At 37.1% G+C, this 15,390-nt stretch overlaps 1 long non-coding RNA gene across 4 annotated transcripts in view; it reads right to left on the reverse strand.

The window, feature by feature from the left end:
- Positions 1-971: 971 nt before the first annotated feature.
- Positions 972-15,390, reverse strand: part of LOC120480044 (uncharacterized) — a 44,889-nt gene continuing 30,470 nt past the window's right edge. Inside the window, exons 2-4 of one of the 4 annotated variants that reach the window (XR_016145516.1) lie at positions 11,228-11,341; positions 9,789-9,849; positions 972-2,175 (exon numbers count right to left, since the gene is read on the reverse strand). This is a non-coding gene — a long non-coding RNA (uncharacterized LOC120480044). Of the gene's footprint in view, positions 2,176-8,528; positions 9,850-9,963; positions 10,006-10,384; positions 10,841-11,227; positions 11,342-15,390 lie in introns of those variants that run through there. The other 3 variants (XR_016145517.1, XR_016145519.1, XR_016145518.1) reach the window with 3 other exon arrangements.

Raw genomic sequence — 15,390 nt, forward strand, 5'->3', positions numbered from 1 at the left:
AGCCAATACATTTTCTGGCTTTTCTCAGTCTAGAAATCTCCAAATTCATAAACAATTTCACATTTCTTTTACATAAATGACCCATTTTAAATACACATTCATCTTTCCAGAGGTGAAGTATCCCTTTATATCCTTTACAGGAGTATTACAGTTTTGGAGGCACCGCTGGTATTGATGTTCGGTGGAGTGACTCCCTGACCGATAGAGCCCTCTTAGCAACATTGTCCCCTTCTTAGTGACCCAGATGAGCAGCAGGCATTCTGGATGAGTGGTGAAAAAGACTGATTGAGAAGTGGGAGTTGTCACCAGTAGTCACAAGGTAAACACCACCCTCAACAGCCTGTCTACATGGCAGCCAAAAATGGATGAGCTTGAGTGAAAAGCTGGCAAAACTCAGTGTCTCTCCTCACCTAACATGAGAGGATGAGACAAATGTGACTCGTTGAGCTTATTGAGTGTCCCTGCTGAGCTGCCTTAGTAATATCTTCTGAGAACTGAGCTAGATGAGTTAAAAGATGGCGGCATGGCTGAACTTTTGAGAGTTAATGACAGTTAGAGTTAGTTAGTTAGTTCCTGTGCTTGGAATTACAGTAAATGCTTATGAACCAGGGGCACAGAGAGAGGAAAATAAACCTGGAGATGTTAAAACAGCACAGAGAGAAATACAAGAAAGTTGAAAAAGTACAACTGAATTGTATTCTGCCATCCTTCAAACCTTATGCTGAGAGTTGGCCAGTTTATCATTTTAAAAAAGGTGAAAAGCATAAATGGCAAATAAATTAAAAGGTGTAAACTGATGCCAAAAAATGTTTTCTAAACTGCAACTGGTTACAACCAACTGGGAGTATAGCAGGGTATTGTTCGTTTTCCTGACCAACACTCTCGTTTGTTAAGTCAGATATCATTGTCCATCTCAGAGGTAGTCTACAGGATCGGTGTGTCAGTTTGCCCATGTTCTACCATTGACCAATTCCATTAGGTCTTTTATAGCATCTCAGAACATTTTAGATGTTTTTCAAATTGTGGCTTCTGTTTGTTCATTTATAAAGTTGTTGTTTTGGTGTTAACTGTAAACGGAAAAAAATAAGATGTCCAGTGAAGCATTAGTCCAAAAGTCTAGGCATCAACTTGCCGTCTTTTTCCCCATTACACCTTCATTCTTCCTTAAACATCCAATAACTGTTTAGTCCTCATCTATTTCCTTTCTCTTGTGTGAAGGAAGTGTCTTGATGAATTCCAATTGCATAATTTGCACTAGCATGTGCCTGGTTCTTGTCTGGGCGGGTACACATGGCCTGCACTAGCTGGTCCACGTGTTGGTTGTATTCCAGAGCGTTCCTCAGGGCATCTTCTGTGCTCAGCAGCCTTTAACATAGACGGGCCACCTCTGTGTCTGGAGCAGATGGATCCATCATAGAGTATTGGCGGTGGTATGGAGACAAACTTTTCCGACTCAGGAGCAAGTGTTTCTCTCAGGGTTTTAATGTCATCCTGCAGTTTCTGTTCCTTCATCCTCCACTCCGCTCATGCAGAGTGGCGTGGAGATTCCAGCAATAAAACATAAAGCTCACTTAGGCTCCTCTCTTTCTTCAGAAACTCTTGGCTAATAATCACCAGCTGGCCTGATGCATCATTGGATTTCTTCTCCTCAACATGTCTTCTCCCTTAAGAATCCTTCTGCCGCATTCTCTCTCAAACAAACCTTTTCCTCCAAGGCAATTATTTGGGTCTTTAGGGTGTCTACTTGGGTTGTTAAAGTGGAGACTTATTTTTCCCTTTTTGTGAGTTTTTTCCATATTCTTTTTTAGTTTAATCTTCTCTTCAGAGTTATTTTTGATTTTATTAACATCCTGGGTGTTGTGATCTGCCTCCACAGTTTGCAGTCAGTTCTCACTGACCCTCAGCTTCTCTCTTATGCAGGGCTTCATAATCGCCCATCATCTTCTCAGCCAGCTCCAACTCTTTAACAAGTAGGGTGGCTTTTTTTTTTTTTTTTTTTTGCTCTTCATGGGACTTATCCATTTCGCTGATCCTAAACTCAGCCTTTTGTAACTTCTCTAAAACCTCTTTGAGCTCCAGAGTATGCTGGTTGCTCTTGGTTTCTACCTGGATCTTCCAGTTCTGCTTGCTCTTCTCTAGCTGGTCCCGCAGATCCTATATACCAACAAACACCTGCTAACAAAAAAAAAAAAAACACCTATCCAATACTGAAATTAAATTTACAGATTGCTTCTGCCTAGTGAGATGTCTTTATAAATTCCACAAGGTTTAATAAAATAAAGCAACAAATAAAAATAAACACATGTTTATGCATTTGTATCGTACTATGTTTTTTTCCTGACAATCTCTCAGCCTATTCAAATTAAGTTCTAGAGATGAGTTTCCTAGATACATTTAAATCAGAAAATTATACAAGACAGCATAACTCTTCACTCTAAATTATGCGCAGACACACACACATACACACACACACGCCAAGTACAAAGAATAAACATGAATTTTTACGATGACTGTTTTAATGCATTTCTCAAAGAACAGATTGAGTGAACAGACAAACCACCATTGCAGCATTATGATATCCACTAGGAGGCACTGAGACCACAGCACTCCGGTCATAGTAGGATAAGCCTTAAGTGACCACTTCTATCGAGCTTTATCATGCCTGTGAGATGCAGATACTACAACTCTTTATAGTGGTTATGTTGGACTGCCAGGAATTGTTGTTAATAACAGATAATCCTTAGTGCTGTTTTCACAATATTATTTTTGTAATCTTATCAAAGCTGACATTTACTCCGCATTTTCCTTTTCAGGTTTTTTTTTGTAGTAGTAAATATTTTGTAGTGCCTTTTCTGAGACTTTTAAAAAGCATAATTTCAGGTCTGGTTTTGTCATTGTTTTTTCTATTAAATATGCTGTGTTTTACAACAATATACAGCATCAATTTATATATTTATATATATATATATATATATTGCTCACCTAAAGGATTATTAGGAACACCACCATACTAATACTGTGTTTGAACCCCTTTTGCCTTCAGAACTGCCTTAATTCTATGTGGCATTGGTTTCACAAGGTGTTGAAAGCATTCTTTAGAAATGTTGGCCCATATTGATTGGATAGCATCTTGCAATTAATGTAGATTTGTGGGATGCACATCAAGGGCACAAAGCTCCTGTTCCACTACATCCCAAAGATGCTCTATTGGGTTGAGCTCTGGTGACTGTGGGGGCCATTTTACTGTAGTACAGTGACCTCTTTGTCATGTTCAAGAAACCAATTTGAAATAATTTGAGCTTTTTGACATGGTATATTATCCTGCTGGAAGTAGCCATTAGAGAATGGGTACATGGTGGCCTTACAGGGGATGGACATGGTCAGAAAAAATGCTGAGGTAGGCCATGGTGTCTTGGCCATTGTGTCAACCAGATTTACTTCCCCAGGTCTTTCACAGAATTTCAAACCAAATATATAAAAGTCGAAATTCCGCGTTAACACAAGATTCCGCGTTAATTTGCCAATTACACAATTCATAGGGCCCTACATGTTTATGTTGGGAGATCCTACCAGGGGCATATAGCCTCGGACAACAACAAGCTCCTTGGATCATTCGAGTACTCAAACCCCTCCACCACGATAAGGTGGCAGTTCCAGCCAAACTCAAAAGTGTTCATTATGCCTGGGGTAGCTCAGACACGTTCTTTAATTAGATCAGCAGTTTAAAGCAAAAATGGCACAATACAGAGAACATCTGAAAGGCAATTCCATGCAGGCAAACCTGTGTGAACTTTTTTTGCCATCAGGTACTGCTTAGTCACATCTAAATAAAATGCATGAGACACATCTTCAAACTGCCATGACATTAACACGGCCATTTCTTTTTCAGAATTTGGCAGATAACCTTTTCCTCTTCGCCCGAAATGTTTCATCCCATATGATTCATTGTCTGTTGGACACACCTCACGGCAGTGATGCCTCCATGAGCTTTCATTGAATCTTAACAATACAGATGTTTTTCAATTAATGTTGTTTTTGACAACCAACTTGAGTGACAGAGACTGATGGCGTTAGTTCCCAGCTGAAGCATTTTGAGTCAAATACCAACTATGGATTTTGTGCCCCATGTCTCGCTGTGTCTGAAGTATCATCAGCTGTGATTTATATGTCCCTGTGGGAGGATCATTCTTAATCACGGTCTCCACATCTCTTTGATTGCTGGTGGCACAACAGTCTTTTCTGGCTCATTATGTCTTTCCCTTCAGCTGTTCGAGGCCACTTTCTAATCCGGACTGAGGTTCACTTAAAATGATAAAATAATTATAATGTTTTTAAATAAGTATGTTAAGGTCACCAAGGCTGCATTTATTTGAAAGAAAAAAGTAAAATTGTGTATTTTAAAATTACAGTTTAAGTAATTTATAACTTGATAACAAGGTTCCAATTGTTAACATGAGCAAACATTGAATTATACTTCTAAAACATTTCTTAATTAGTTTAATTTCAACATTTAATAACAATTTGTCATGTTAATATGTAATGAGCCTGAATCAACATGTGATGATTAGATAACTAAAAATTAGTTGCATTTTTATTATTACCTAACATTAACAACCATTAATAAATAATGTAACAAATGCATTGCTCGTTTTAAATTCAAGTTAGTTAATGCATTTAACGAATAGGACCTAATTGTAAAGTGTTACCTTTATTGATGTAAGAATTACAAAATAGAGGAAATCATTCCTCAAGCCTTCAGTGTCACATGATCCTTCAGAAATCATTCTAAAGCTGATTTGGTGCTCAAGAAAAAAAATAAACAGTTTTTGTAAAAACAGTGATACATTTTTTCAGGATTTGAGAAATATAGAGTTCAAAAGAACAGCATGAATTGACATGGGGTGACGTGTTACATAGTATACAATAGTACATTGTGTTTAATTTGTCAATTAATGAGATCTAATATATGTTAGTGGTGAGAATTTTCACGTGATTAAATACATAGATCCGACAATTATCCCCATGAACTTTAATGGTCCAGTGGCAGAACTTTTGCCAAGCGTGTCAGAGGTTCTGGGTTATAATCCGTACCCCATCAAAACCGATTGTTTATTAGTGGTTGTATATCAAGCAGGGACACGTTTCTTGCGCATTAGGTTTTGTGATTTCACCGTAACAAATATAGAGTCTCTCAGTCCCGGCAACGGATTGAAGCGTGCGTCCGTGTGAAGACTGTGCATCACAACAGAACACTGTATCCGTTGTTCAGTTCAGCTAAAAAAACTGCATAGAATCCCTTTAACGACACATTGACAAGATTTCAAGATGCTACTAAAGAAAAAAAAAACCTGTTCGACAAACTTCCCCCCACAATATATTTATTACGGAAACTTCCATCTCAATTTTTTGCTTAAGATTTGAAATTGTTCAATTTCCTAAGCGAAATCACCATTGATAGGATAGGATTCCAAGTAATGATGTTGCCCTGCTTCTTCAAAATACCAGTAATACCAACTATCCTTTTACTTTTAAATGTTTATTTATTCCGAAAGTATGTTTACATATAATACATCAAACTCTTATGTGAGAATTATGTGAGATTTTTCATGATATATGCTCCCTTCAATCATATGTCTTCTTAATTCATCAGAAATAGATGCATGGGGTATTTCATGTGAAAGTGCTCCGACAAAAAAGTCCTTATGCTTGCTTGCTGCAAACAAACAGAACACTTATTCCACATGTACCTGAAATTAATGTGAAAATCACTGATGTACATCCCTTTTAGTGGTCACAAAAACTCCCAAGTAGACACTCACGAGCAGACACACACCCACATGTGCACACAAAAATCTCAGATGACTCACTTTTCCATCAGTTGCCATGACACCCAGCTTTCCCCCAGCTTGAGAGCACAATACAATTACTAGGCTCTAATTATCTGCCATACAACCTTCCCCTCACCACTAAAGAAAAAATTGAATCTTAAATTCCCTCTCTTACTACAATTGCACATATTATATCTCTACTGTATCTCAGCTGTATCCCAATGTGAAGGCTGCATCCTTCGAAGGCCACGGACCATGTAGGTTTTGTGGGATTTCCTAGTTGTGCAACCAGGTGTTCCCTATTACTGCTCCTGGCGCCAAGCAAAAACGGTGCGAGAGTACAGCCTTCCTGATCATTCATTTGATATAACTGGGTAAACAGCTATTGAGACAGACATAATTGGTTATTGCCATTTTTTTGTTTTATATTTTACTGGAAGACTTGGGAGGATGTTTCAGCCCTGGCACCGCCGATGATTTAAAAAAAAAAAAACCTCTGGTTTCTCTATTTGAGTAATTGAAAACATAATACTTCACTTGCATTTAAATGTGAATTTGCCATCCACCACCGAACTTTCGGCTGTCCTTTTTTTTTAATTAATAAAAATGCTGTCGTCACCAGCGCAATGACTTAAGGGGTATGATAGGCCACTTAGGATCCATTTATGTTTCCTCTCTTTCACGGGGAAACGCAGGGTGCATTTGTGAAATACTGAGACCGGCCCGTCTGGCAACAACCATACTACGCTCAAAATTGCTTAAATCACTGCTCAATTCAGTTTGGAGTTCAAGAGTTTGTCTTGACCAGGACCACACCCATAAATGCATTGAAGCAACTGCCATGTGATTGGTTGATTAGTTGCATTAATGAGAAATTGAACTGGTGTTCCTAATAATCCTTTAGGTGAGTGTATTTCATAAACCATCATGGCCGTTTTCCTCTGGGCAACAGAAAGTTGCTTTGATTTGCCTGATTCACCAATAACCTATTCCCATTGAGTGACATTCCACGAAAAAAAAGTAATTAATTAGACAATATCTAATTAAAACACAAGCCTGTCCACAGGGGTTAAGTTATATCTGTGGACAAAACACACAGATGGATGAGCAGTCAAGGAAAACAACTGGAGAATAGGGAATCATCAAAGCACTGACAGCAGACATTCACTAGAGAGCAGATATCTCTCTGCTGATTCTAGTGCTAATTAGTTGATAAAATGGTGTTGAAGAGTTCTGTGAATTGTGAAGTTTTGTTACACTAATAATGAAACCAAAATTACACAACATCAGGGTCAGTGTTTTTCATATTGGATTAATTAGCTTTTTTAAATCTAGTTCCCTACAGATGAAAGATAGAATCTTGGAGAGTTAATTAGACAGATACAAAAGCAACAGGTCAAAGTTAAAGGGTCATGAAACCCTAAACCAAATTTTCTGACATTTTAACAGAGGTGTGTGTGTGTTGAACACCATTGAAGACGATGTTAGCATCTGTTAGATTTTATAGTAGAGTTAAAATGGTTAAGTTTGAGGTTTTTTTTTTGTTGCTTTTTTCGTCTTCCGGGTTTAAAATCTTCATCGTGTCCACGTGTGAGTGTGACTCATAATTATTAATGAGACTGAGTTTTCATATGAGAAGACACTGTCTCTTAATTATTCATGACACCACGTGGATCTTTTCAGTGACAGACATGTCAAACTGTGATATCGCGTAGTAGATATAAGAGGCAATCATGAGACGCAAGTGTTTGTTTTCATGGTGCAAAGTCCAAGTGGATTGAATATGTTTCCCTGCGATGCTGCCAGGGCTAGACTCTGGCTCTGGACGGTTGGTTTGCCATCAACCACGGACGCATCTAAACAGTCTATGATCTAAACTATAGACCATTTCAAAAGATGTAAACAACACTGGCCCAGAAGCACTTCCTGTTTCAGTTTGTAACCGTTTTCTTTATTTCACATGTAAAGAAAACATCTTAAAGATGTTTGTTTAAATTTTTGATTCAGTTTTAAATGTTCTGTTGGTTCTATTTTATCCCAGCTTTTATGTAGTGTTAAAAACTGAAACAGGAAGTGCTTCTGGACCAGTGTTGTTTACATCTTGTGAAATGGTCTATAGTGTGTGCCGCAAACATTTTCTCGAGAGAGAGCTGCGAGAAGTGGAGAATGGTGAACTTCGCCTTGTTGACAACCAATCCAAGTTGCGTCTAGCGAAGTGATGTGGTACCAAGTCCTGAGGACTTTTCTATCCCTTCAGAGGTATGTGTCTAAAATGAGAAGTCATCCACCTCCGCAGAGCCATCTTTATATGGGTGTTCAGGGGGCGCATAGATCTAGGCTGTGCACGTAACGATTTTTTTAAGCCGTAAAATTAATAATTTTCAAATGCATTTATAGTGTATATATAAACCCCTATATATTTTATAATGACATTATATTTATACATGTAGCCTACATTAATATGTTTTAAATAATTAAAGAATTAATTATATTTATTTTATATATTTATAATATTATATATTATATTTATATTAATATTATATTTATAATATTAATTATATATTTAATAATTATAAAGAATTACGATTACTGTATATGTAGCAGGGCATTCAGTTACTTTTGAAAGGACAATAATAAAGTGTCAGTGTATTTCATAAGACTTTAACTTTGCCACTGCTAGTTACAGTCAATATGCATGGGACATTGGCGATGAGGGTGATGGCTATACCAAACTCACTCCCATCCCATTTAAGTTGCATTTTTTACTCAAAAGATTGTGAGCTAGACTTGAGCTGAACGAGGGGGGTTTTATGACCCTTTAAGATCACATTTTGTTCTTAGAAGTCTTACTGTAAAGCAGCGTCAGTCAATTGAAGCCTGCCTTGATGACTTAAATGAAATGATGTACCAGATTAATATATCAGGAAATGTATTATTTGGTGATAAGTTAATGTATCGTAATGTAATTTGTTTTTGTCATGACCTTAAACTCACCATTCAACATTCTCACATCTAATAACATTAATAAAACAGATAAAAACACTTTTTTATATTTTTGTTTTTAGCCTCCATCATATGGTGCTTCAGAGTTTACAGCGCTTCACTTTCCAGGAAATGACTTTTATCTCCTAGAAATTTAAACCAATCGGAGAGCATTCATTATCCAACATTATCAAAAAAAAAAATCTAATTTAGGAGTAAAACATTTCTGGAAATATTTGAAAAGATTTCCGATGGGCAGAGATTTTTCAGAAAATTGCCAATGTCATTACCTCACCTTCATCGGACAATAAAAAATAGCCTTACTCTTATTACGCATGAAGAAAACAAGCAATCTCAGTATTGCACACGGGTGAACTTGTAACAAATGTGCTAAATCCTTTCTAGGTGGTAAGATAAGCCTGATCATTATCAGGGTTCCAGTGGTTGGACAGTAGACCCCGAGGGAGCTTCTGTCTGTCTGCATGGAGCCGGCGACATGATTCATCTCACACCTCTGTGCCCCTGAGAGTCAACCCATTAATTAACCTGCAATCAAACCCCTGGCAATCTTAAATAATTGAAGAGCTGAGGAAAGACTAATTAAACACATGGTTAACTGTGTGTGCTGAAGCTAGGTCACACAAAGTGTTTGATATGAAACTCTTTTTTTCTTTGATGGTTATTAATCATTCGGGTTGCCTGAATACTGAATGTTTTCAGCTAGACATTGCGAGACGGTGCAAAAAAACTTTAGCACAGTAAAAGGTAACATAGTAATTGACTTTTGGTGGGCACTAATTTTTCTCTGTACCCTACTTTTAAACATTTATGCATTTAGCTGATACTTTTATCAAAAGTGACTTACAAAAGAACAGAGCTTTGATCAAAGAGCCAATCATTGTAGTACACAATGCCAGGTTTATTAGACTACTAGATTAGGAAACTGGCAAGAGAAGAGAAGAAATGCCGAATACTTACACAAGCAAGGGTCACTCTAGATTACAGGATCTCATGCTCATGGGATCTCACTTGGCAGATCCTAAAGAAATTGGAACAGAAAACACCATTTATTTAATATACATTACATTTGTATTTATGTACTTGTTTGTACTTAATGTATGTTTGAATACATCTTCAACATAACAATTACCGGCGTATATCAACACATAGCAAATTACTTCCAGAAGCTTGTGTTCTGCAAATAAACATAAAGAGGCACAAAATCATTTTCACTGACCTTTACCTTGACTGTTGCCTGCTGGTGGACTGCCTTGTCTAACTTAACCCAAGCTGCTGATTCTAGCCATTTTCAAGAATCTTATTTTGGCAACATGTTGTTGCCTTATTGTTGGTTTGATCGTTTCTCTTCCCCTAATTTTTATGTCACTTTGGACATAAGCGTCTGCTAACTGATTAAATGTAAATATATTTCCAAACTCCAAATGCGTTTCTGATTTTCTCCCCCAGCATGCATTCTGATGACTAGCACCTGTTATGACAATTTAGACTGTCTCCCCCTTGTGGGAGAGTTGGAGTGCTGTCCACTGAAACGTGATGTCTACAATGCCATTGGAGAAAAACAAACTTCTTATTTTTATTCTAAATTTGTATCTTATTTACCATATCAGGAACATATCTGAATTCACATGAACTATATACAAACAGATGCCATGAAAACTGTGGACACATATAAAGAAACCAAAAAAAAAAACATTAAAAGGATTTGTAGAATATGGAGGGTGAAGGAAAAGGGGAGAGAGGGCAATGTCGTATGTCAAAATCTCAGCTTATCTAACAAATTATCCGCAATTTTTGCCTAGATCTGAATAGTCTTGTCCTTTGAGCTGTTGACCTTGGCAGTGGTACCTTCCAGCAATACAATGTCTCTAAAACAAGATGAAAGTACAAGCTAATGAAAGTTGTAGGTATGGATGGTTCTATCCATAGCTTTAAAATAGTCTTTTTGGCAGCAGTTCTTCCTGCCAATAAGGTCCTTTTTTGTTGAGAATTCAACTGGAGTGAGGAGTCATCTAAAAGAAGAAATAGCAAAGGGTCTTGCGGTATATCCAAATATCCGAAAGAACATTACTTACAAAAGTCCAAAAAGGAACCACTGTTGGGCATTCGCAAAACATGTCCAAATAAGAACCTACTGTAGATGTGTTGCATAGATCAAGTCAAGTCAAGTCACATTTATTTATATAGCGCTTTTCACAATACAGATTGTATCAAAGCAGCTTCACACTGATAACATGAAAGTAGCACAACACAGATCAACAACATTGCTAAACACTAAATAACCCAAATAGATGACAGTATCAGATCTAATACAATACATTAGGAGTAATAGAAGCCCTATTAATACATTTAAATGGATAGTTCACTTTGAAATTAATTTTTGATATGTTTTAGCTTACCTCAAGGGCATCCAAGATCTAGGTGTCTTTGTTTCCACAGTTTTTCCATTTTGATATTTTTCGGTCAAACCGTTGTTGTCTATCAGTCATATAATGCACGTATAGGGGGTCCACCTCAAAGAGCATGCACAGAGAAGTCCAAATTAAACATGATTTAATGACTCGTAAATGTAAGTACACATTGATGGCCTAAGACATCGGTTTGTGTGAGAAAACGAACAGTATTTATATAGTTTTTACCTTGTGTAACCACAGCCATGTCCAAGGGATCTCATTCAATTACAAAAGAAAAATAGTTGCAAGGTCTTTTTATACGTTGGCTGAAGTGACAGTACAGTAAATCTGTCTTATTTCTCTCTTTGACCGTTGTATTTCTTTCCACTTTTGGAAATATAATGGAAAAGCCTATCATAGATTTTTTTTTTCATTTATTTAATTTTTTGTTTTATGTTTGTTACTGGAGAAAATGAGAACACAAACGTCATATTTCCCCTATTGTCCTGCTCACCACTAAACAAGTTTACCCTACTATGACAACTTTTACTTCGAAGAATATATGGGTATATTTAAGTGAAAATTTGAATAACCATGAATTTGTTTAGAATGGCTCTTTTTGCTTCATATCTTAAAACATTATTTCTAGGGTAATTTCTATTTGATTCTGAATCTTAGATTTTAAATGTGGTCTCACACAACTTAAAGACCGCATGAAATTGAACAGCCCCAGCTGGGAACGTCACAACCATAAACTGAATTCATGCTTGACCACTGAACATAGTATATCATCCGATTCCTCTCCGCCGAGGCACTAACAAACGCAGCTGTCTGAAATGCGTGTGATTGGTGTACTGCAGAGCACAACTTTTGCTGCAACAAATCACTGGCTCTCCATTCTCCAACACAGCGCTCGCTCACATTATTTGAAAGAAGGGTGAGGAAAAGCAGTGAAGTTTCAGTCCAGACCAATCCATCTGGGATTAAGCCAATGGAAAATGAAGGAGCATTTATGCTGTAAGAAATCAGGAAGCCATGGACTCCACTCCAAACAGCTGTCATCACCACCCCTCCCAAACATTTTCATCCTTTCCGGGCCTCTTGACATCTCCCTAAGAGCAACAATTTCAATAAAATTTGTGGTTGTACTAATGTGTCGAACAAGCAGCGCTGGATGCACTTTGCAGACTTGCATAACAATAAACTCAATATTGCATAGCATAATTGCATGCTTGGAAAAAAAAATATTGGTACTCATCTGCATTGAACTTGTTTGGTTTCATTGTTTTGCTATATCAATACATAATCTCAGACAGGTAAAATGGACAACAAAACTGTTTGATCAGCAAACCCAAAAAATATTTTGTTTTCGACAGATAGATACTCTAATATCACTTTATCAATAAATCAATTTATATGCCATTATCATCAACAAAACAGGCCTGCAATCACAGCTAAAGTATTTATCCAAACAGGATAAAGCTTTGGCATTGGCTTAACAATATACTATATCCACAATATCATGATGACTTTCGGAGCTCTGCCAGCCACAGCTGAATAGATCAGATGTATACAGTAGTCACATTAAAATCAATCTCAAAACACATCTGTTTAGCTGTGCATTTACTGAAAGAGTACACTGTGCGTCCGACTGATTACACTACTGTATATTTTATTTCTGCATTCTCTGATTCGAAACTACTGTATTCTTCCTTTTGATTCTAAACTGAACTCAAATGGAACTGATTGATACGATGAACCGGTGTTTTGCACTAAATCCTGTGGAGGGATTGACTCATGACGGTCAAGGGAACACTTTGGTGACTAGTACAGATTACTAGTCTGGTACGGATCCTCAAGAGAACACTGTGGTGACTAGTACAGATTACTAGTCTGGTACGGATCCTCAAGAGAACACTGGGGTGACTAGTTCAGATTACTAGTCTGGTACAGATTATCAAGAGAACACTGTGGTGACTAGTACAGAATATTACTAGTCTGGTACGGATTATCAAGAGAAGACTGTGGTGACTAGTACAGATTACTAGTCTGGTCCTCAAGAGAACACTGTGGTGACTAGTACAGATTACTAGTCTGGTACAGATCCTCAAGAGAACACTGTGGCGACTAGTACAGATTACTAGTCTGGTACGGATTATCAAGAGAACACTGTGGTGACTAGTACAGATTACTAGTCTGGTACAGATCCTCAAGAGAACACTGTGGTGACTAGTACAGATTACTAGTCTGGTACAGATCCTCAAGAGAACACTGTGGCGACTAGTACAGATTACTAGTCTGGTACAGATTATAAAGAGAACACTGTGGTGACTACAGAATATTACTAGTCTGGTACAGATCCTCAAGAGAACACTGTGGTGACTAGTACAGATTACTAGTCTGGTACAGATTATAAAGGGAACACTGTGGTGACTACAGAATATTACTAGTCTGGTACGGATTATCAAAAGAACACTGTGGTAACTAGTACAGATTACTAGTCTGGTACAGATTATCCAACCCGATCTCACGTCCAAATCATACAAATTCGACAAATGATTAAAATGTGGCTAATTCGTAACAATTCATACAACCTCACTCGTACGAATTAGGAACGAATTTGGCCAATTCGTATGAATTAGTATGAGTGACCTACCCCTTACCCCGCCCCTAAACCTACCCATCATGTGGGTTCAGACAAATCGTACGAATTCGAACGAATGAGGTCGTACGAATTAGACACTTTTTAATCATTCGTCGAATTCATACGAATTGGTCGTGAGATAGCGTAGGATTATCAAGAGAACAATGTGGTAACTACAGATTACTAGTCTGGTACGGATTATCAAGAGAACACTGTGGTGACTTGTACAGATTACTGGTCTGGATTGGTATAGATTTCTAATCTGGTGCTCAGATAATCCACGGTTCTACTAAAAATCCACAGAAGAATACTGAATAAATCTCATAGTCAAAATAAAATACTGTACACCGGTGTTTTGGCAGATGAGAAGTTTATTCTGTGTATCATCTTTTTACTATTTTAATTAATTGTTCTCTAATTAAATTGTATAACTGTATCTATTATCTCTTTGAATTCCTTTATAACTGCTTTAATTCCACCTGCTTTCATTTTGTATCTATTTTCTATGCAAAGCTCTATGAATTGCTATAGTGTGATTATTATGATTCCTTTCTACGAACGTAAAGCTTTTGATTAACTGTTTGAATTTTCCTCGCTTTTATTTTGTGATTGTTTTCTCTCTATGTAAAGTACTTTGAATTGCCAGTGTATGAAATGTTCTATATGAATAAACTTGCCTTCCCTTGCCTTTGTGTTGCTCACATTCTTAGGTTCATACAGTAGATAGAATCTGAGGAATGCACACATTAAATAATCAGCTACAAACAATCAGTTCAAGATAACAATACCGAGAACATTGATTTATATCACACGCGCAAGACTGCTAGCTGTTGTTCCAAATATAGCAGTCATTCTTGTATCCTGACCAACAGCACGATTGAACAATACGATAGTTCATGTATCCTGACCAACAGCACGATTGAACAATACGATAGTTCAGTAAACAAGACGTTGATATAAAGTGATTTACATTTTAGAGACATTGCCAGTTTCTTTATCTATTTTCACTGCAACAACAAAAATATTCCCAAACCAAAAACAGAAGCAGATGTTATGCGTCTCGGAGCAACGCCCATTCATACTAGAACAAACTTTTTAGCGCTCGCAATGTAAGTACTTTGCTTTGAACAAAACGGTTTAGTGAATGATTCAATGACTCATTTATTTCATTTCTTGAATCAATCAGTATTTTCTGCAAATGGGTTGAGTGAATGATACAATGACATATTAGTTTTGATCCTGAATTAATTGGTTGAGTGAATGATTCAATGACTCAGTCGTAAAGATAGAACACTTGTTTCGTTCCTGGATAGATCAATGTTATTAAGCAAATCGGTTCAAATGAGTCACTCATAAACATTGTATCAAACCACAGTACCATCCAATGCAGAGATTAGTTTATGTAATTGTCATAGAAACATTTGAATCAAACCTATTTTGCACAAAAAGATGTTACTTGTTACAAGATGTTATCTTGTAATTAGTTGTCCTCAGGATGCTGAGCAATACTTAGCCATGGGAATCA

The sequence above is a fragment of the Pimephales promelas genome, chromosome 11 (assembly GCF_988280905.1).
Source record: "Pimephales promelas chromosome 11, fPimPro1.hap1.1, whole genome shotgun sequence".
Classification (NCBI taxonomy): domain Eukaryota; kingdom Metazoa; phylum Chordata; class Actinopteri; order Cypriniformes; family Leuciscidae; genus Pimephales; species Pimephales promelas.